Below are 22,795 nucleotides of genomic sequence, written 5' to 3'. Positions count from 1 at the left end.
GTATTTTATATATGAAATACTGTTGTAGGAAATTTGTATAAGCTACTATTACATTTATAATTTACATTGTTACAAAACTGTCCATCCATATTGGTGTATAAGCCATAAGCTGGCAAATCATTCCCAATTGTCTGTAAGGGATAGTCAAGCGGAGTCTGAAAAATAGAATTTTTAGCCACCACAATGGGTCTATGGGGAGACTTCAGAATACTTTGTGCATTTTCGGTAATCCATAGATTACAGCTGTTTGAATTTTATACTTAAGCAGAAAATGTGGCAGCAATCCAAGCTACTCACTCAGCTGAGGGAAGTCGGACCTCCTTTTATGCTTTGTATCTTGGAGTTGAATACAAAAATAGAGCACGATAAGTAACAACAACAGTAAGTACAATAAACATTCCCATCCTGGAGTAGCATTCAATGCAAACACAGTTCACTGCCCTCAATATCATGGTCAAGAGGAAACCACATATTTTTCTGTAGAAGCTTATCAAAATAATATAAAACTCAACGGAGAGTATTGCAACCACTTAAATGATCAAAACTGTAACACGATTACTCAAATACCTTACAACAAAAACAACATAAATGGTATACACTTAATATCCAATGCATCCACGTGTCAAAAACATTCACTGATGCAACTGAAAAACCACACAATGAGCCTAATTCAAGGTTGATTGCAAAACAACATTTTCCTCTAATGGGCAAAACCATGTTGCACTGCAGGTGGGGCAGATGTAACATGTGCAGAGAGAGTTAGATTTGGGTGGGGTGTGTTCAAACGGAAATCTAAATTGCAATGTAAAAATAAAGCAGCCAGTATTTGGGATCCGGTCTCTAGGTCGACAGTAACGTTTAAAATCCAGGTAGTTAAAAACCCATTAGCGTGTTTATTTCTTGACTTCAGGGAATGGCCTCTTGGCCCAGAGAAAAAAAGAGTATTGTTCCAGTAGTTTCGGTAATTCTAACAATTGCTAAGAAACAAATTCTCACACACTGGATTAAAAAATCAACTCCCTCCCTGATGGCAGTTAATTCTCAGAGTGCTCTACATCGAAAGACGAGCCTCTCTCCCAGATATAGAATCTGGGGTTCAGCGAGTTATTAAAAAATGGGAAAATATATAGTCTGGAGGCTGATGTGCAATCGCATATTTACAAACTATTTGACACTACCTCTTGGTATCTATATAGATGAATTGATATTTCTGCTTAACTGATTATTACTCTTATAGGACGGTAATTATGGAGCACATTAAATGCTTCATGGGTTTCAGTGAAATTTTATACACTTGGCCTCAAGATGCATTCTCGTGGGGACTTCTGTTGTATTTATATTGCTTAGATTGTTGGCGTGAACTTAGGATCATCTGGCATGCCAGAATTACCTTCTTCTTTTGCTTTTCTTATATTGGCCCTCATTCCGAGTTGTTCGCTCGTTCTTTTTCATCGCATCGCAGTGAAAATCCGCTTAGTACGCATGCGCAAAGTTCGCACTGCGACTGCGCCAAGTAACTTTACTATGAAGAAAGTATTTTTACTCACGGCTTTTTCTTCGCTCCGGCGATCGTAATGTGATTGACAGGAAATGGGTGTTACTGGGCGGAAACACGGCGTTTCAGGGGCGTGTGGCTGAAAACGCTACCGTTTCCGGAAAAAACGCAGGAGTGGCCGGAGAAACGGTGGGAGTGCCTGGGCGAACGCTGGGTGTGTTTGTGACGTCAACCAGGAACGACAAGCACTGAACTGATCGCACAGGCAGAGTAAGTCTGGAGCTACTCAGAAACTGCTAAGTAGTTAGTAATCGCAATATTGCGAATACATCGGTCGCAATTTTAAGAAGCTAAGATTCACTCCCAGTAGGCGGCGGCTTAGCGTGTGTAACTCTGCTAAATTCGCCTTGCGACCGATCAACTCGGAATGAGGGCCATTATTATTTTTGTCTTGTCTTCCCCTCTCTCCCCCCATCTCACTCCCTCCTCATCCCCATTGCTCTTTAGTATATGGTTTCTCTTGCTGTTAATAGATTACCTAATCTGCAGCCACTCTAATATGTACGGGTATATCATCTTGACGTATATTTGTCCGCTGCTCTCATTTTATGTCATTGTGCAGCTTTCTGGAATATGTTTATTTGACTCAGTTTTGTAGCAAACCGGCTCTACTTATTGGTCTTACGTGACACTGGTTAGCCATTGCAACTTTGTCTGACAGTTATGTAACCATATACTGTTGAAGCAATTTTTGTCTTTATGATATTCCTAAACTCTTATAAAAATTGTTTATAAAAAAAAATAGGTCGACAGGGTCTCTAGGTCGACATGTTCTAGGTCAAAAGGTCGACATGAGTTTTTCCCAATTTTTTTTTGACGTTTTTCATACTTAACGATCCACGCAGATTACAATTGGGAATAGTAACCTGTGCTGAGCCAGCGAGGCACCTTGCATGAAGCATGGCAAGCCATGCGAGGGGTTAAGGTGCACTAATTGGGGTTCCCGGTCACTGTACAGAGAAAACAACACTAACAAAACAAACTAATTTCGACCTTTTAACATGTCGACATTCACCATGTTGATTCTCAAACACTGGTGGCATGCTTTCAATAGGTATCCGGTCTCTAGGTCGACCACTGTTGGTTGACTGTAACTAGGTCGACAGGGTCTCTAGGTCGACATGAATTTTTTCACTTTTTTTTCTTTTTTGAACTTTTTCATACTTTAAGATCCATGTGGACTACAATTGGGAACAGTAACCTGTGCCGAGCGCAGTGGTAGCAGAGCTAGGCACCTTGCCAGAAGCCATGCGAGGGCACACGGTGCATGCGAGCCATGCGAGGGCACACGGTGCATGCGAGCCATGCGAGGGGACACGGTGCATGCGAGCCATGCGAGGGGACACGGTGCATGCGAGCCATGCGAGGGGACACGGTGCACTAATTGGAGTTCCCGGTCACTGTATGGAGAAAACGACACCAAAAAAAAACATAAAAAAACTAATTTCGACCTTTTGACCTGTCGACCTACACCACGTCGACCTAGTTACTGTCGACCAATAGTGGTCGACCTAGTAACTGTCAACCTAGTTACTGTTGACCTTGCATACCGCACCTCAGTATTTACCCTGCACAGAAACAATATAATCAACCCAAATCTTACTCTCTTTGCACATGTTATATCTGCCCCACCTGCAGTGCAACATGGTTTTGCCCATTAGAGGAAAATGTTGTTTTGCAATCAACCTTGAATTAGGCCCTATATATTATATAAAATGTAGAATATATACAGTGATGATCAGTATATACACTGTTCAAAAAAATAAAGGGAACACTAAAATTACACATCCTAGATCTGAATGAATGAAATATTCTTATTAAATACTTTGTTCTTTACATAGTTGAATGTGCTGACAACAAAATCACACAAAAGTTATCAATCAAATTTATTAACCCATGGAGGTCTGGATTTGGAGTCACACTCAAAATTAAAGTGGAAAAACACATTACAGGCTGATCCAGCTTTGATGTAATGTCCTTAAAAGAAGTCAAAATGAGGCTCAGTAGTGTGTGTGGCCTCTACGTGCCTGTATGACCTCCCTACAACGCCTGGGCATGCTCCTGATGAGGTGGCAGATGGTCTCCTGAGGGATCCCCTCCCAGACCTGGACTAAAGCATCCGCCAATCCTGGACAGTCTGTGGTGCAACGTGGCGTTGGTGGATGGAGCGAGACATGATGTCCCAGATGTGCTCAATTGGATTCAGACCTGGGGAACGGGCCGGCCAGTCCATAGCATCAATGCCTTCGTCTTGCAGGAACTGCTGACACACTCCAGCCACATGAGATCTTGCATTGGCTTGCATTAGGAGGAACCCAGGGCCAACTGCACCAGCATATGGTCTCACAAGGGGTCTGAGGATCTCATCTCGGTACCTAATGGCAGTCAGGCTACCTCTGGCGAGCACATGGAGGGCTGTGCGACCCCCCCAAAGAAATGCCACCCCACATCATTACTGACCCACTGCCAAACCGGTCATGCTGGAGGATGTTGCAGGCAGCAGAACGTTCTCCTTGGCGTCTCCAGACTCTGTTACGTCTGTCACATGTGCTCAGTGAGAACCTGCTTTCATCTGTGAAGAGCACAGGGCGCCAGTGGCGAATTAGCCAATCTTGGTGTTCTCTGGCAAATGCCAAACATCCTGCACGGTGTTGGGCTGTAAGCACAACCCCCATTTGTGGACGTCGGGCCCTCATACCACCCTCGTGGAGTCTGTTTCTGATCGTTTGAGTACACACATGCACATTTGTGGCTTGCTGGAGGTCATTTTGCAGGGCTCTGGCAGTGCTCCTCCTGTTCCTCCTTGCACAAAGGCGGAGGTAGCGGTCCTGCTGCTGGGTTGTTGCCCTCCTACGGCCTCCTCCACGTCTCCTGATGTACTGGCCTGTCTCCTGGTAGCACCTCCATGCTCTGGACACTACGCTGACAGACACTGCAAACCTTCTTGCCACAGCTCGCATTGATGTGCCATCCTGGATGAGTTGCACTACCTGAGCCACTTGTGTGGGTTGTAGGGAGGTCATACAGGCACGTGGAGGCCACACACACTACTGAGCCTCATTTTGACTTGTTTTAAGGACATTACATCAAAGTTGGATCAGCCTGTAATTTGTTTTTCCACTTTAATTTTGAGTGTGACTCCAAATCCAGACCTCCATGGGTTAATAAATTTGATTTCCATTGATAATTTTTGTGTGATTTTGTTGTCAGCACATTCAACTTTGTAAAGAACAAAGTATTTAATAAGAATATTTCATTCATTCAGATCTAGGATGTGTTATTTTAGTGTTCCTTTTATTTTTTTGAGCAGTGTACATATATTGATATATGCTAAATGACTAAATGTACTGTAGGTAAAAATACAATTGTTTTATAATAAAAGCACTGCAGTAAGAAGACTGTCCTAGTGTGGTGAAGTGATTTATTATTTTTTTCTTCATTTATCATACAAACAAATGACAACACACTACAATATATGTATACACATTTAGCGTATGCTCATTATGAACCTGAGCCTTAGTTGGTGCCAAAGCAAATAAGAGCATATAAAGCTGGGTACACAGTATGCAATATATATCGGCCAATCTTGCGATCCACGATAGATTGCAATAACCATCATAAAGCAATGCACACCGCCTCCTCCCTGCATTTGCGATGTAATCACATTCAAGATGAGCATCGCGTCCATTCATCTGTAATGGCAGGCTAAGTAAGCTTAAGGTCTCGCGATGCAGTCTCTCCCCTCGCCACTCCCGAAATACCTCCCCCTGTTTTACCGGAAGACGGATGCCCCTGCCCTGTCCCTCTCTTCGAATGTCTCTGTCAATGTCAATAAGTCAGAGGCGTTCGCATACCTGCACCGTAATTGCAGGACCCGTTCTGCACATGTGCAGAACCTCACCTTCGGGAAAATGCAGTAATGATCGCATTAGCAATCTTTAGTGAATCACCCCCATAGTGCGTACAGTCAGTTCCACCCAATTCATCGCTTGATGAATTGTGTGGTCGCATCTTCCCATCTGCTGTGCTGCACAACGTGATGTCCGATGCGTGTTTTGCTATCATTAATACTGTAGCCATATATCACACAGCGGATTGTGCAGAGTGTACGCGGGCACAATATATTCATTTATTTATTTACAGTTTCTTATAAAGCGTAGCATATTCTGTTGCATTTTACAATTAGAACAACAGTCATAGAACAAAACTGGGTAAAAACAGACAGACATAGAGGTAGGAAGGCCCTGCTCGCAAGCTTACCATCTATGGTTACATCATATCGGCCTTATGCAAGATCGTTGCAGTGTGTACCCCGGCTTAAGTGTAGGATTTACCGGGTGGTAGTCATGTGACCGCCGGTCGGCTGACCGACAGTCACATGACCTTCTCCGTGAGCCCGACGGCTCACTATCCCGATGGTCGGCATGCCGACCAACAGGGACTATTTCCACTCGTGGGTGACCACGACACCCATAGAGTGGGAATAGAACCCGTGGCGACCACAGGTCGCCACCGAGCCCGCAGCGTGGCGAGCGCAGCGTGGCGAGCGCAGCGAGCCCGCAAGGGGCTTGCTGCACTCGCCCCTCCCCGCCGGGATCCTGGCGTCGGTATGCTGCCAGGATCCCGGCGTCGGTAAGGTGACCGGCGGTCAGGAGACCGCCGGTCACCCGTACTACACCCGGATTTACCACAAGGCAATCAAAGCGGCTGCTTAGGGCCCTGCTGGTCCCAAGGGCCCGCTGACAAGGCTGTATAAATGGCATTTCCGGTGGACCATGAGCTTCACCAAAATTGTCCGAGAGCTGGGCTAGCTGAATATGCCCAGCAGGCTGTCAGGGATTAGGCAGCTGTTGGGTGCTGTGTCTCCAGTCCTGCAGTATTACATACCTCCCAACTTCTATGATCCCTGAGTCGGGACTCCTCTGCGCGGCAAAGCTGAGCCTGTCTAAAATGGGGGCGTGGTCTCTGTAAAAGAGGGTGTGACTTCACCGGAAAGGGGTAGATTCAGGAGCATACACTGACTGGGGGGCGGTACAATGAGCACTGGCCTGTCTGCTACAATCGGTGGGGGGGGGCACACTGAGGATTGTTTGAGGAAGGGGGGCTCCAAATCTGTGTCCTGCTTAGGGCCCCATGAGTTTTAAATCTTCATCTCTCCAGCTTTACTGTGCATCTTGGCAAAACCATGTTGCACTGCAGGTGGGGCAGATGTAACATGTGCAGAGAGATTTAGATTTGAGAGGGGTGTGTCCAAACTGAAATCTGAATTGTAGGATAAAAAATAAAGCAGTCCAGCATTTGTGGGCTACATGCAAAACAAGCCAGTGTTTTCCCTGCATGCAAAATGAAATGTATTTGCACCCCATGCATTGCAGAATGGTTTGTCCAGGTGCAGTTACTGTACGTGCTGTTTTTTGCTTTATTTCCTATATTTCTACGCACATTTATGTCCATCTGCCAAGACACAGTCATCGAAAATACCATATATATCAATATCAAGCAAAGTCTATGAAATTTAAGTAAAACATAATTAGTACAAAGTGCCATTAATACTGTTTCCTGATGGAGGAGCTCTTCAGCTATCTAATGCCAATACATTATTTCAATTAGTTTACACTCATATGTTGATAATTTTTATTTAAAACATAAGTATGTTTGTTTCTATAGTTAATGTCTTAATGACTTTGTTATGCATACTATACATAAATTATGATAAGTCACCAATGTCATTTGCTAAAAATAACACACAAAAAAAAAAGATGGTTAATATTACAAAAGAAGAAGTGAGACTGATCAGACAATCTTGCAATCAGAAAAGAAAGGTTGCATTGGACACAGCCTTGTTTTATTACACAATTACACAAATTGTGGCTGTTTGTGACAGTGTGTTTGAGTACCGCCACAACCGGATTCGGTGTTTACATATGCATCGAGGTGCCAAGTGGTAGATTTATCAAAGTTTGGAGACAAATAGAGGGGCATATGTATCAATGCTTGCAGAGAGATATAATGGAGAGAGATAAATACAGTACAAACCAATCAGCTATTAACTGTCAGTTTACAGGCTCTGAAAAATACAACAGCTGGTAGGTATCTCTCTCCACTTTTTCGCTTTCCAAGCTTGATACATATACCCCAGAGAGAGATAAAGTGCAAACCACTCAGCTCCTAACTGCCATTTTTCAAACACACCCTGTATGGTTAGTATGTTATATCCAATTTATCTCTTTCCAAGCTTTGATAAATCTACCCCCACCCCCACCCCCACCCCAAAAGGGTTGGATTAGCCAGGAGAGCCAAGAACTACTGTATATATGATTCTGAGATGGACATTTATTGCATATATCTGCAGAAAGCAATAAAATACTGCCCAGTGGAATGTTGGTGATAATCAAGTTGTAGATTCCCCGGAGCTTATAGAAGTTATCACTACGTCTCCAGTGTACATACATTTAATATGGCATCTTTGTTTTAATGCAGAGTTACTATTTGTTTGCCGAATATAGCAGATTGAGAAAAGCATAAATGTGGCATCTATGAAAGTTTGCCCGTACTTAGTAACACCTCTTCTGGAAGAAGTCACAATGGTCCCAGTAGCCAGCTACAAACCCTTACTGCTTTCTTTCCAGTAAGTGCTACATGGTTGTTTTTATGGAGTGATTTTGGATTTTTACAGTATATTAATAACATATCCACCTCCTTTGAGTTGGAACCACACCAACTGACCAAGGGACTGAAAAAACTAGAGATGAGCGGGTTCGGTTTCTTTGAATCCGAACCCGCACGAACTTCACTTTTTTTTTCACGGGTCCGAGCGACTCGGATCTTCCCGCCTTGCTCGGTTAACCCGAGCGCGCCCGAACGTCATCATGACGCTGTCGGATTCTCGCGAGACTCGGATTCTATATAAGGAGCCGCGCGTCGCCGCCATTTTCACACGTGCATTGAGATTGATAGGGAGAGGACGTGGCTGGCGTCCTCTCCATTTAGATTAGATTTAGAAGAGAGAGAGAGAGAGAGATTGCTGTGATACTGTAGATTAGAAGAGAGTGCAGAGTGCAGACAGAGTTTAGTGACTGACGACCACAGTGACCAGTGACCACCAGAGACAGTGCAGTTGTTTGTTTTATTTAATATATCCGTTCTCTGCCTGAAAAAAACGATACACAGTCACACAGTGACTCAGTCTGTGTGCACTGCTCAGCCCAGTGTGCTGCACATCAATGTATTGTATATAAAGCTTATAATTGTGGGGGAGACTGGGGAGCACTGCAGGTTGTTATAGCAGGAGCCAGGAGTACATGATAAATAATATTATATTAAAATTAAACAGTGCACACTTTTGCTGCAGGAGTGCCACTGCCAGTGTGACTAGTGGTGACCAGTGCCTGACCACCAGTATATTAGTAGTATTGTATACTATCTCTTTATCAACCAGTCTATATTAGCAGCAGACACAGTACAGTGCGGTAGTTCACGGCTGTGGCTACCTCTGTGTCGGCACTCGGCAGGCAGTCCGTCCATCCATAATTGTATTATATACCACCTAACCGTGGTTTTTTTTTTCTTTCTTTATACCGTCGTCATAGTCATACTAGTTGTTACGAGTATACTACTATCTCTTTATCAACCAGTGTACAGTGCGGTAGTTCACGGCTGTGGCTACCTCTGTGTCGGAACTCGGCAGGCAGTCCGTCCATCCATAATTGTATTATAATATATACCACCTAACCGTGGTTTTTTTTTCGTTCTTTATACCGTCGTCATACTAGTTGTTACGAGTATACTACTATCTCTTTATCAACCAGTGTACAGTGCGGTAGTTCACGGCTGTGGCTACCTCTGTGTCGGCACTCGGCAGGCAGTCCGTCCAACCATAATTGTATTATATACCACCTAACCGTGGTTTTTTTTTCATTCTTTATACCGTCGTCATACTAGTTGTTACGAGTATACTACTATCTCTTTATCAACCAGTGTACAGTGCGGTAGTTCACGGCTGTGGCTACCTCTGTGTCGGCACTCGGCAGGCAGTCCGTCCAACCATAATTGTATTATATACCACCTAACCGTGGTTTTTTTTTCATTCTTTATACCGTCGTCATACTAGTTGTTACGAGTATACTACTATCTCTTTATCAACCAGTGTACAGTGCGGTAGTTCACGGCTGTGGCTACCTCTGTGTCGGCACTCGGCAGCCCGTCCATAATTGTATATACCAGTGACCTAACCGTGTTTTTTTTTTCTTTCTTTATACATACATACTAGTTACGAGTATACTATCTCTTTATCAACCAGTCTATATATTAGCAGCAGACACAGTACAGTGCGGTAGTTCACGGCTGTGGCTACCTCTGTGTCGGCACTCGGCAGCCCGTCCATAATTGTATATACCACCTAACCGTGGTTTTTTTTTCTTTCTTTATACATACATACTAGTTACGAGTATACTATCTCTTTATCAACCAGTCTATATATTAGCAGCAGACACAGTACAGTGCGGTAGTTCACGGCTGTGGCTACCTCTGTGTCGGCACTCCGCAGCCCGTCCATAATTGTATATACCAGTGACCTAACCGTGGTTTTTTTTTCTTTCTTTATACATACATACTAGTTACGAGTATACTATCTCTTTATCAACCAGTCTATATATTAGCAGCAGACACAGTACAGTGCGGTAGTTCACGGCTGTGGCTACCTCTGTGTCGGCACTCGGCAGCCCGTCCATAATTGTATATACCAGTGACCTAACCGTGGTTTTTTTTTCTTTCTTTATACATACATACTAGTTACGAGTATACTATCTCTTTATCAACCAGTCTATATATTAGCAGCAGACACAGTACAGTGCGGTAGTTCACGGCTGTGGCTACCTCTGTGTCGGCACTCGGCAGCCCGTCCATAATTGTATACTAGTATCCAATCCATCCATCTGCATTGTTTACCTGAGGTGCCTTTTAGTTGTGCCTATTAAAATATGGAGAACAAAAATGTTGAGGTTCCAAAATTAGGGAAAGATCAAGATCCACTTCCACCTCGTGCTGAAGCTGCTGCCACTAGTCATGGCCGAGACGATGAAATGCCAGCAACGTCGTCTGCCAAGGCCGATGCCCAATGGCATAGTACAGAGCATGTCAAAACCAAAACACCAAATATCAGTAAAAAAAGGACTCCAAAACCTAAAATAAAATTGTCTTAATCTTACTCACACAGTCAGCTACCTCATTGCGCCTCTTTTTTTCTTTGCGTCATGTGCTGTTTGGGGAGGGTTTTTTGGAAGGGACATCCTGCGAGACACTGCAGTGCCACTCCTAGATGGGCCCGGTGTTTGTGTCGGCCACTAGGGTCGCTAATCTTACTCACACAGCTACCTCATTGCGCCTCTTTTTTTCTTTGCGTCATGTGCTGTTTGGGGAGGGTTTTTTGGAAGGGACATCCTGCGTGACACTGCAGTGCCACTCCTAGATGGGCCCGGTGTTTGTGTCGGCCACTAGGGTCGCTAATCTTACTCACACAGTCAGCTACCTCATTGCGCCTCTTTTTTTCTTTGCGTCATGTGCTGTTTGGGGAGGGTTTTTTGGAAGGGCCATCCTGCGTGACACTGCAGTGCCACTCCTAGATGGGCCCGGTGTTTGTGTCGGCCACTAGGGTCGCTAATCTTACTCACACAGTCAGCTACCTCATTGCGCCTCTTTTTTTCTTTGCGTCATGTGCTGTTTGGGGAGGGTTTTTTGGAAGGGCCATCCTGCGTGACACTGCAGTGCCACTCCTAGATGGGCCCGGTGTTTGTGTCGGCCACTAGGGTCGCTAATCTTACTCACACAGCTACCTCATTGCGCCTCTTTTTTTCTTTGCGTCATGTGCTGTTTGGGGAGGGTTTTTTGGAAGGGACATCCTGCGTGACACTGCAGTGCCACTCCTAGATGGGCCCGGTGTTTGTGTCGGCCACTAGGGTCGCTTATCTTACTCACACAGCGACCTCGGTGCAAATTTTAGGACCAAAAATAATATTGTGAGGTGTGAGGTATTCAGAATAGACTGAAAATGAGTGTAAATTATGGTTTTTGAGGTTAATAATACTTTGGGATCAAAATGACCCCCAAATTCTATGATTTAAGCTGTTTTTTAGTGTTTTTGGAAAAAAACACCCGAATCCAAAACACACCCGAATCCGACAAAAATAATTCAGTGAGGTTTTGCCAAAACGCGTTCGAACCCAAAACACGGCCGCGGAACCGAACCCAAAACCAAAACCCGAAAAATTTCAGGCGCTCATCTCTAGAAAAAACGTTGGTGCTATGACATTGCTGGGAAAGTGATAATCACAATGTGGATTTGCACCCCCTGTGAGATTGTTTCAGACTTCTTATTTTTACCTTGTTTCTAAAGCAGAATACATTTCTTCTGTGGATCTTCTGGAGTATTTGCTTCTAGCACTAAAAACAAAAGCAGGGTACACACTGACACTAGACGATAAAGTGAACGATGTGGCTGATACCAACACATCGTTAATGATATCGCCTAGTGTGTATGCACTATGCTACCGCGCGTCATCAGCGCAATCGGCCGTTGGCCATGCTAGCATGCCCGACAGGCAATATGGCCAGCCCCCACCATCGCTCATCACTGGTGGCATCGGCAAGTGTGTATGCACTTTCCGATGCCTGCCCCACTACCGGGGCCTGCCGCTGCCGACATAACTGGGTACACACATTGTCTAGTGTCTACCCAGCTTAAGTCATGGAGTTCAAGGCAATTTTTTTAGGCAAACCACCCCCATGTAGGATTGGGCATAGTGGTGGGATTTGTCTAGTATTCCCAGAATGTTATGCCTATGTTATGCCATTGTACATAAGCGATCACACTAAATCATTTGGGTACAACATATTGGAAGTGACAATCCAGACGGTCAGAATGCCGACAGATTCCAGTAAGTATTTTAACCTTAACCCACCCCACTTGCAGCCTAACCCCAACTGTCCCCACCCTCAGCCTAACCATAGCCATCCCCTCCTGCAACCTAAACTTAACCACCCCCTCCCGCAGCCTAACCCTAACCGCGCCCCCCCCAAGCCTATCTATAACCATCCACTCCTGCAACCTAAACCTAACCACCCCCTCCCGCAGCCTAACTCTAACCCCCCCCCCGCAGCCTAACCATAACCGTCCCCATCCTCAGTCTAACCATAACCATCCCCACCTGCAACCTAAACCTAATCACCCCCTCCTGCAGCCTAACCCTAGCCATCCCACCCCCTATGCTAACCCTAACCCCCATCCACCTCCCACCCCATAGCCCAACCCTAATCCTCTTTCTAGTGCCTAACCCTAACCTCAGTACTTACCATCGGGGTTCTGTCCGTCAGGATTCCACTGTTGTTATTCTGACTGTCGGTTTACTGACTGCATCCTCTCTAAGCAACCAATATGATGCAGCAGCTTTAAGAAATGGTTTAACTTTAACCATAAAGAGGGTCTATGAAGATTGACCAGGTCACTGGCAATTTTTTAATTGAGTGAATTAGGTGATGAACATCTATTTAAACTTTTTCAAAACTATTTGTATTTGTAAAATGTTTTTTTTTTTTTTTAAATGATCGGTATCATTGCAACATTGATTTTCCCAGCGGCAGTTCATCTGAACAGCCACCAGGTACACAACTCGGGGGCTGGAGAGTTAATTAACATTTACCCAGCGGCAGGTAATGTCTGCAGCCGCCCGGTGGGAGGTCTTGCTGTGCTGAAGGATCAGCAGTGATCTGCTGCATGGAATATACTGGGCGAGGGTTCAGGGATGCAGAGGGACTGGAAAGTCCCTCTGCGAGCAGCAGCAGCTGCAAGGAGATTCTCTTCTTGCAGCTGCCTACACTTTGTATCTGACTAGTCACCATGTTTGCAACAAGATCAGGTAACACATTGCCTGGTGTGGTTGCAAACGATGTGACCATACCAGGCAAGTGGCAACTTGATGTTAAAGAGAAAGCAAGGCTGAAATAAAACAGGAGCTTGAAGCAATAAATAATTGAAATCCTGGTCAGTGCAAAAGTGGCCTGTACGACCAGCAAAGACGTTTTGACATGACTAAAATTGTAACTGAGATCATTTTGCTGTATAAGGGGTTAAAACATGCAATGAAAATAATACTTTGCTGTATGAAGAAAAAGACAATAGCGTACAAAAAATATGGAAAAGTTACAGAACTGACTTTCTTTAATATGTCACATGGGGACAAGAGAAAACACTGAAAAACATTGAAACTGAACAGTGATAAAATTAACTGGATATTCTTAGGGAAAAGCTAATAATGGCTGAACATACTGAGAATAGAACATTTCTTATATGGGCAGCCAGAATATTTAGGATCCCAATTCATAAAGTATAAAAAGCTGTCAGCACAGTTGTTTTGAAAAGGAGAATCAAGTAACAGTCATTTCCAATTAAAGACTGAACAACAGGCCATAAAAGATTGCCTGGAAGATGAGGGAGAAGAAGAAGAAGAAGAGGGAGAGAGTGCGATCACTGTACTGTCAAGCTAATCTTATTTTAGAAAAGAGTGGCAGGCCTATTTCAGAGCACACACAGACTGTTCAAGAGTGCAGTGGGGGAAATCAGTCTGCCTTAACCTTGGTAGTACATTTCGGCATGGCGAGAGAGAGAGAGAGAGAGAGAGAGATAGACAGAGCATGAAATCAAGGCCCAGATTTATCAAGCCTTGGAGAGTGATTAGTTGCACGGTGATAACGTACCAGCCAATCAGCTCCCAACTGCCATGTTACAGGCTCTGTTTGAAAAATGACAGTTAGGAGCTGATTGGTTGGTTCACCGTTTAGTTTATCACTCCCCAAGCTTTGATAAATCTGGGCCCAAGTCGTTAAAAAAAAAGAGCATTTTGCAGACCCCCCCCCAAGAGACCGCATCGGCTTCAGAGTTGTAAGGAGACCGTCATAACAGCAGCAGTCATGGCTAATCTGTTTCAACACTGTAAAGCAATAAAAGAGAATGCAGTAAAAATAGGATACAAAAGTAGCCTGATTGTTGTAGGAAGAGAGATCAAGAAATGTGATATTTTAAATTACAAACTTAAAAGTTCAGTAGAAAAGAGACAGTTTTGGACCAGCTGTTTTAAAGGCAGTGCTTTCACGGGCAATGTAAGGAAGAAGAAGCATTAAGGACGGCATGCAGTAAAGGAACACCATAACGGCAGAGCGAGCGCAACAAGAAAAAGCAGCCCATGAAAGTTTCATACAGAGGCAAAGCTCAAAATCTTTCACCGGTATCCAGTCAGAAGGTCGACATTTAAAAGATTGGCACTGAGAATCTCGACACCAGATTGTCGAATAGGTTCTGAATGTTTATAGGTCGGCAACCAATATGTTGACATTCACAGAAGTTAACATGGCTAAAATGCCGACATGATCATAATGTCAACATATATTATGTCGACGTAGGTTTTTGCTTATTTGTAATGTTACTGTTAGGGTTAGGTTTAGGGTTAGGCTAAAATAAGCAAAAAACTTTTTGTTGACATATTGACTTTCGGCGTAAAGTTAATGTCAACATTTAGATTATGACGACATTCTGGACTTTTCATGCCACCGCACTTTTACCATAAAGTTGAACTTTTCACAAGAGAGGGAAATTTCTTAGCTTATTGTAGACTCACAGTGAATGAGCAGAACAATGGGTAGAAGAGAAGAGAGAAAGCAATGCCAAGAGACCGAGGCCCGAATGTTATAATCTGCAAATTGCAAGAAGCTGTGAGATTCCGGTGATTTAGCTTGTGTATTCAAAGTGACAATAACTTCAAAGGCAAAACCAGCCATGTACCTACATGTTGTCATAGTTTGTAATAATATCCCTACTCTAGTAATCTAATGTTAAACTTTTTGGGGCTGATTTGGACACAGATGTAAATTGTGTCCATTTAAAATTGATGAAATTTGCAGAACTGAGGTTCTCTTATGACCATGGGAAAAGCTCCACTATAGTCTTAATCCACTTTGATGGTAAGTTATGAAAACATTGAAAAAATGGAAAAAAAGGTGTCATCCATGTGTGTCGACCATTGTCATTTCGCCCTATTGACCATGTAGAACTTTTGTACCTGTCGACTTAATGTACGTCGACCACATAGGGTCGACCTATTGACTGTAAACCTATTTACAGTCATCCTATCAACTGGCACCAGCTATGTATGGAAACAAACAGCCTGACAGTCTATCTACTGTATATATTTTCAAAAGTTTGCATGTGACAAAGGAGTTTATGTATTGTGAAAAGACTGAGGAAGTGGCTAGTGGATAAGTTTTTGCCCTTTGCAACCAATCAGCTTTGAGGTAGCATTTATCAAGCACATTTTATAAAAGTATTGGTTGCTATAGGCAACTTCTCCACTGGTCCACTTCTCCACGCTTTTCACTGCTTGATATAGCAACCCCAGTCATAAATGCATTGCTATTTGCTGTTGTTGTTACGTTCCTGGTGCTCAGAACAAGAGAGGTGTTGCGTAGTGAGTCCAGAGCACCAGAACGTGACGCTGAAATAAGGTGTGGTATGGAAATAGCCCCTAGCAGCCTACAGTTTCACCCGTGTGGTCAGTTCACGCCTGTGTGACTATGGTTTCTTGGGCCCACGGCAGCCGCGTTTGAAGGGCGGATTAGGTCTGCCCAACTCCGATGCCCCCAGGTCTTAGAGTGAGACAAAGCGTGAACCGAGACAGGATAATAACAAGGGGACCTCTAACTAAAGCAAACAGAAGGCTAGGGGCTACTAACAACCCTAAAACTAAATATATGTGCGGCACGCCGCCAAAGGAAAAGAACAACAAAGGAAATGCTGTCCACACGCCGACACTATACTGTTGTGTACCGGCGGTGACAGCATATGCAGAACCCTCTGCAAAACACCAGTAACAGATATAACCAAGGAATACAGCGGCCTAGGCCGACGGACGCGGCAAAGCCGCTACTCACGGAACCGGTACAAATACTGGCAAACGGACAGGAACCCCAAATGTAGCCGACACAGGCTCTCAGAACCGGAGGACAGGCAGAATCCCAAATGACAGACCGGTGGACACCAAGAAGCCAGATACTCGACCAGGAACAGACAAAGCCACAGGACTTCTGGACAGGAATGCTTCACGGCAGGACATGGAATCAGACACTGGAAATGACACTGGAAATGACACTGGAAATGACACTGGAAATGACACTGGAAATGACACTGGAAACGACACTGGAAACGACACTCAGGAACTAGCTCAGAACTCAAGAACTCTGGAACTATCACCAGCGTCTGTGTATTGCACTGAGCCAGAATATAACAGAGAGTCCTAATTAATTATGTCGTGCAGCTGCCCCGCTGCACAACTGAGAGGTGCAATTAACAGACAGGTGAGGCTGAACACATGGGAACAAGCTGCAATTACACAGACTCACCACCGGCAGCAAACAAGAGTCTTCTTAAACCAGAGCAATGGGAAATCCTGGCCTGCAAGACAACTATAAACATAAAATAGGAATGAACCACTACCTGTGGTTCATAACAGTACCCTCTCCTTAAGGGTGGGCTCCGAACACCCCATGACACCCACGGGGGACAGAAACAGAAGTATAACATAAAATACATAACCAAAATGCAAAACAGGAATGAGCCACAGCCGTGGCTCATAACAGTACCCCCCCCCCCCCCCCCTTGAGGAGGGGTCAACGGACCCCAAAATTCAGACTTTCCAAAACAAGGGATACAAAAAAAAAACCTGACACACTGGTCTAACAGGCAAGAAAACAGAAACAAACTGTGGCAACAGCTTGTAACAGTGCCCCCCCCCCCCCCTTGACGGTGGCCACTGGACACAAGACAAGGAAAAAAATATATATATATCTTTTTTTTTTTTATATAACAAATCAAGAGTCAATAATTATTTCTTTTTCTTCTTCTTCTTCTTATTTTTACAAAGTTCTTGAGGTCTGACCAAGGTAATTCCCCAAACATTGTCTGAACTGATGGTACCTCCCAGCAAGGCTGGGTTCAAATCAGAGATTGGTTTCTTAACCTTGGGAGCTGAACTTTCAGGCAAAGTACAACTATTAGAAGAAGACAGAAAAGCACATCCTGTAGTCAAAACAACGGCCTGAGACTCTTGTGCCGAGTTTACAGTATACGGTGAACTCTCAGCAGATAAGATGGGTGACCTAGAGGAACCTGAACCAATTTCTTTGGAACCATATCTCTTAATAACTGCATCACTGAATGCTGGGGGATCCTGAAGAATGGAATCTTCAGTTTTAATTAAATTGGATGCTTACTCAAAAGGCTCCCCTCTAAAGGAATATATCAGATAGAGCACAAGGTTCTCTGAAGTGATGCCCAGAAATGGTCTAGACAACATAATGATGTAATAGTGTTTGTAAAGCGCAAGAAATTGGACTAAGTCCCCATCAAAGATTATAGATGTTGAGATATCAACAGAGTCAGGATCTGCTTCCTTCCCATCTGACTGACTAGAGTGCTTTGCTAGAACCTGGTCACTACTGACCTTACTCGAGGCTGAGACTTTCTGAACCCCACCTGGGGCAGTGGCCCTCGGAATCCCACCTGAGACAGTGGCCCTCGGAACCCCACCCGGGGTAGTGACTTTCTGAACCCCACCTGGGGCAGTGACTTTCTGAACCCCACCCGGGGCAGTGACTTTCTGAACCCCACCCGGGGCAGTGGCCCTTGGAACCCCACCTGGGGCAGTGGCCCTTGGAACCCCACCTGGGGCAGTGGCCCTTGGAACCCCACCTGGGGCAGTGGCCCTTGGAACCCCACCTGGGGCAGTGGCCCTTGGAACCCCACCTGGGGCAGTGGCCTTCAGAACCCCACCTGGGGCAGTGGCCTTCAGAACCCCACCTGGGGCAGTGGCCTTACGGAACCCCACCTGGGGCAGTGGCCTTCGGAACCCCACCTGGGGCAGTGGCCTTCGGGAACCCCGCTGGGGCAGTGGCCTTCGGGAACCCCGCTGGGGCAGTGGCCTTCGGGAACCCCGCTGGGGCAGTGGCCTCGGATTCTTTTACTTGGACCGGGCCGTCAGCCTCCCTCTCTGGGACCGGGCCGTCAGCCTCCCTCTCTGGGACCCGGCCTTCAGCCTCCCTCTCTGGGACCGGGCCGTCAGCCTCCCTCTCTGGGACCGGGCCGTCAGCTTCCCTCTCTGAGTCGATAATTATCGAAACTTCTCCCGGGACTATGACCTCCGGGACTTTTGCTGAAGCTATAACCTTCAGAACCTCCACTAACACTATGCCTCTTGAGTCCTTTCCTGGAGAAGCGACCTCTAGACCCTTCTCTAGGGCTGTGTCTCTTGAGATCCCACTTGGGGATATTACTTCAAAGATCCCTTCTGGGGTTTTGCTTCTCGAGTTCACTTCTAGAACTATGGTTTTAGATACCCTTTCTGGGGTTGCGCTTTTCAAGTCCCTACCTGGGGTAACAGCTTCTGAGGCCCCTTCTGGTATTGACACCTGAGCTATAATATTCGATGTCCCTCTATGACCCAGAGCATCGGGTACCGCTCCAGGACTCTGGACATCGGGTACCGCTCCAGGACTCTGGGCATCGGGGTATCGCTCCAGGACTCTGGGCATCGGGGTATCGCTCCAGGACTCTGGGCATCAGGTACCGCTCCTGGACTCTGGGCATCGGGCACCGCTCCAGGACTCTGGGCATCGGGCACCGCTCCAGGACTCTGGGCATCGGGCACCGCTCCAGGACTCTGGGCATCGGGCACCGCTCCAGGACTCTGGGCATCGGGCACCGCTCCAGGACTCTGGGCATCGGGCACCGCTTCCGGACTCTGGGCATCGGGCACCGCTTCCGGACCCTGGGCATCGGGCACCGCTCCAGGACCCTCGGCATCGGGCACCGCTCCAGGACCCCGGGCATCGGGGTACCGCTCCAGGGGTTTGCAACTCTGCTTCAACAGGCAAATCAAGAGAGGAGAGAAACATTCTCCTTTGGTTCCTGAATCTATAATGGGGCTCCCTAGCCCAAGGACCCCAATTATAGGACAGAGTGCTTTTTAGTGTGGGTTGTGTGACAAGTACCTCTGCCACAGTAGAGACAGGAGTAGGTCTTGTATCCTGACTCAACTTGGCCAGAGGGCAGGACTTGTCGCCACATTTGGCTTGCGCAACTCACAGTTCTGCAGATAGTGGCCTAAATCCCCACAATATAGGCATAAATTTAAGTTTCTGCGACGCAGACGCTCCTCTTCTGAGAGCCTGGGCCGCAGAAAACTTTTAAACTTTTTTTCTCCAACTGAACCTGAGGATTCTCTTGTCACCATATTGTGAGCAAGAGTCTCTTTAGAGGTAGATAAACTCTCAACGACTTCTGGCAAGATAAGCAAAATTTTAGTCAGAAGGTTTTGCAGTTGCTTTAAGGATTGCTGCAAAACTTTCAGTCGCTCAGGTTTCAAAGCACTGAAAGCAGAGTTCAGAGCTGAGAGAGACGCCTGCAGGGCTTGCATAGTTGGCATAGGAGGATTTTAAACTAGACAAGACAAGACTAAACAAGACTAGACAAGACAAGACTGGACTGGATTTTTTTTTAAACTAGACAAGACAAGTCTGGATTCTGCACACCGGACTGGATTCTGCACACTGAATTCTAGACAGGACTGGATTCTAAACACCGGACTGGATTCTGAACACTGAATTCTAGACAGGACTGGATTCTAGACAAGACACTGGACCAAAAAAGAAAAAACTACTATTTAGCTTTGTTTCTTTTTTGTTGTATGGCCGGTGATAATGTTACGTTCCTGGTGCTCAGAACAAGAGAGATGTTGCGTAGTGAGTCCAGAGCACCAGAACGTGACGCTGAAATAAGGTGTGGTATGGAAATAGCCCCTAGCAGCCTACCTCCATTGTTTCACCCGTGTGGTCAGTTCACGCCTGCGTGACTATGGTTTCTTGGGCCCACGGCAGCCGTGTTTGAAGGGCGGATTAGGTCTGCCCAACTCCGATGCCCCCAGGTCTTAGAGTGAGACAAGGCGTGAACCGAGACAGGATAATAACAAGGGGACCTCTAACTAAAGCAAACAGAAGGCTAGGGGCTACTAACAACCCTAAAACTAAATATATGTGCGGCACGCCGCCAAAGGAAAAGAACAACAAAGGAAATGCTGTCCACACTCTGACACTATACTGTTGTGTACCGGCGGTGACAGCATATGCAGAACCCTCTGCAAAACACCAGTAACAGATATAACCAAGGAATACAGCGGCCTAGGCCGACGGACGCGGCAAAGCCGCTACTCACGGAACCGGTACAAATACTGGCAAACGGACAGGAACCCCCAATGTAGCCGACACAGGCTCTCAGAACCGGAGGACAGGCAGAATCCCAAACGACAGACCGGTGGACACCAAGAAGCCAGATACTCGACCAGGAACAGACAAAGCCACAGGACTTCTGGACAGGAACGCTTCACGGCAGGACATGGAATCAGACACTGAATCAGACACTGGAACCGACACTGGGACCGACACTGAATCAGACACTGGAACCAGACACTGGAACCGACACTGGAACCGACACCCAGGAACTGGCAGGAACTAGCTCAGAACTCAAGAACTCTGGAACTATCACCAGCGTCTGTGTATTGCACTGAGCCAGAATATAACAGAGAGGCCTGATTAATTATGTCGTGCAGCTGCCCCGCTGCACAACTGAGAGGTGCAATTAACAGACAGGTGAGGCTGAACACATGGGAACAAGCTGCAATTACACAGACTCACCACCGGCAGCAAACAAGAGTCTTCTTAAATCAGAGCAACGGGAAATCCTGGCCTGCAAGACAACTATAAACATAAAATAGGAATGAACCACTACCTGTGGTTCATAACAGTACCCTCTCCTTAACGGTGGGCTTCGAACACCCCATGACACCCATGGGGAACAGAAACAGAAGTATAACATAAAATACATAACCAAAATGCAAAACAGGAATGAGCTACAGCCGTGGCTCATAACAGTTGTATTTAATTTTGTTAATATTTTTTTTTATTATTTATTTTTTACTTTTAAGATTACCACTAGGGCTTAATATTGGGAAATTTTAGTATTAAATCTCCTTCAGTGTTGTTTTTTTTAATTTTTATAATTTAATGCTTAAGCGCTGATCTATGAATTGTTTGTGTTATTTGCTTCCTATAAGGAGGTTGCTAGCCTCCTAATGCTGAGCATTCAGTCATGTTGTTCATTAATATTTAAAAGCCATTATTTTTTTTCCATTTTTCCTTAGCGTTTCTTTCCATTCTATGTAATGCATTAGTTCCATGATCCCTTTACTATATGGAGCTGTGTATTATGTCACCACTTTATAAATAAATGATAATAATGATAATACTAGGAATAATATAGATTACCCGATTGCTTACATCATGCTTCTGCTAGGCTAATTGGAGACCGTTCTACAAGACCTCACTCATTACATTCAATATGTGTTTACATTAATTGCAAACTTCAGAGCATTCATATGACCAATTTAGCTTAGTCCAAATGTACAACTTATAATTATCACATGCAAGAAATAAAATAAAAATGTTGCTATCACATTTTACCACCAAAATAAACTCTTTTTCGGTTATGGTTTAAAGCTTTAACATTCCATAATGCATTGACTTGAACACATTCAGGCTTGAACTTACAGTATACTGTATATCCATTCTAACTGTTATTTGTCTAATTACATGCCTTCCATATTGACTTACAGCTGCTGGGTCTGGGACATAGAAGCAGGGCTGCCAAGAGAAATCTTGGGCCCCGGTACAACAACTTCCTGGGCCCCCTTGCCCCCACTGGAGGGGGTGTGACCACAGCATGCTGAGGGAATGGTCACTCCTCTTTGGGGGCGTATCTAGAACATCAGAAGAACCCACTCACAGGAATATGGCATGCCTCCCGGCCAGGGCAGTATAGAGCTTGGTTGGGCCCAGGTACTTTTCAGGGGGCAAGGCCTAATCTAAAGGATAGTGGACCTGGGCCCCCACTGGGCCCCTCTATCAGACCTGGGCCCAGATAATTCGTACCCTTCCCCCCCCCCCCTCTCTTGGCGCCACTGCATAGCAGAGCCATGTTGCAGCCACATTTAGAGTCATTGTCATCCCATTTGATACAATTATACAAGCTTTTATGTTAAACTACAGGTTTCAAATTTGATCCATAATGTTGTGGTGTTTTTTTTGTTTCTT

This window comes from Pseudophryne corroboree, chromosome 7 (assembly GCF_028390025.1).
Source record: "Pseudophryne corroboree isolate aPseCor3 chromosome 7, aPseCor3.hap2, whole genome shotgun sequence".
Taxonomy (NCBI): domain Eukaryota; kingdom Metazoa; phylum Chordata; class Amphibia; order Anura; family Myobatrachidae; genus Pseudophryne; species Pseudophryne corroboree.
Note: the sequence above shows the minus strand (reverse complement) of the source record.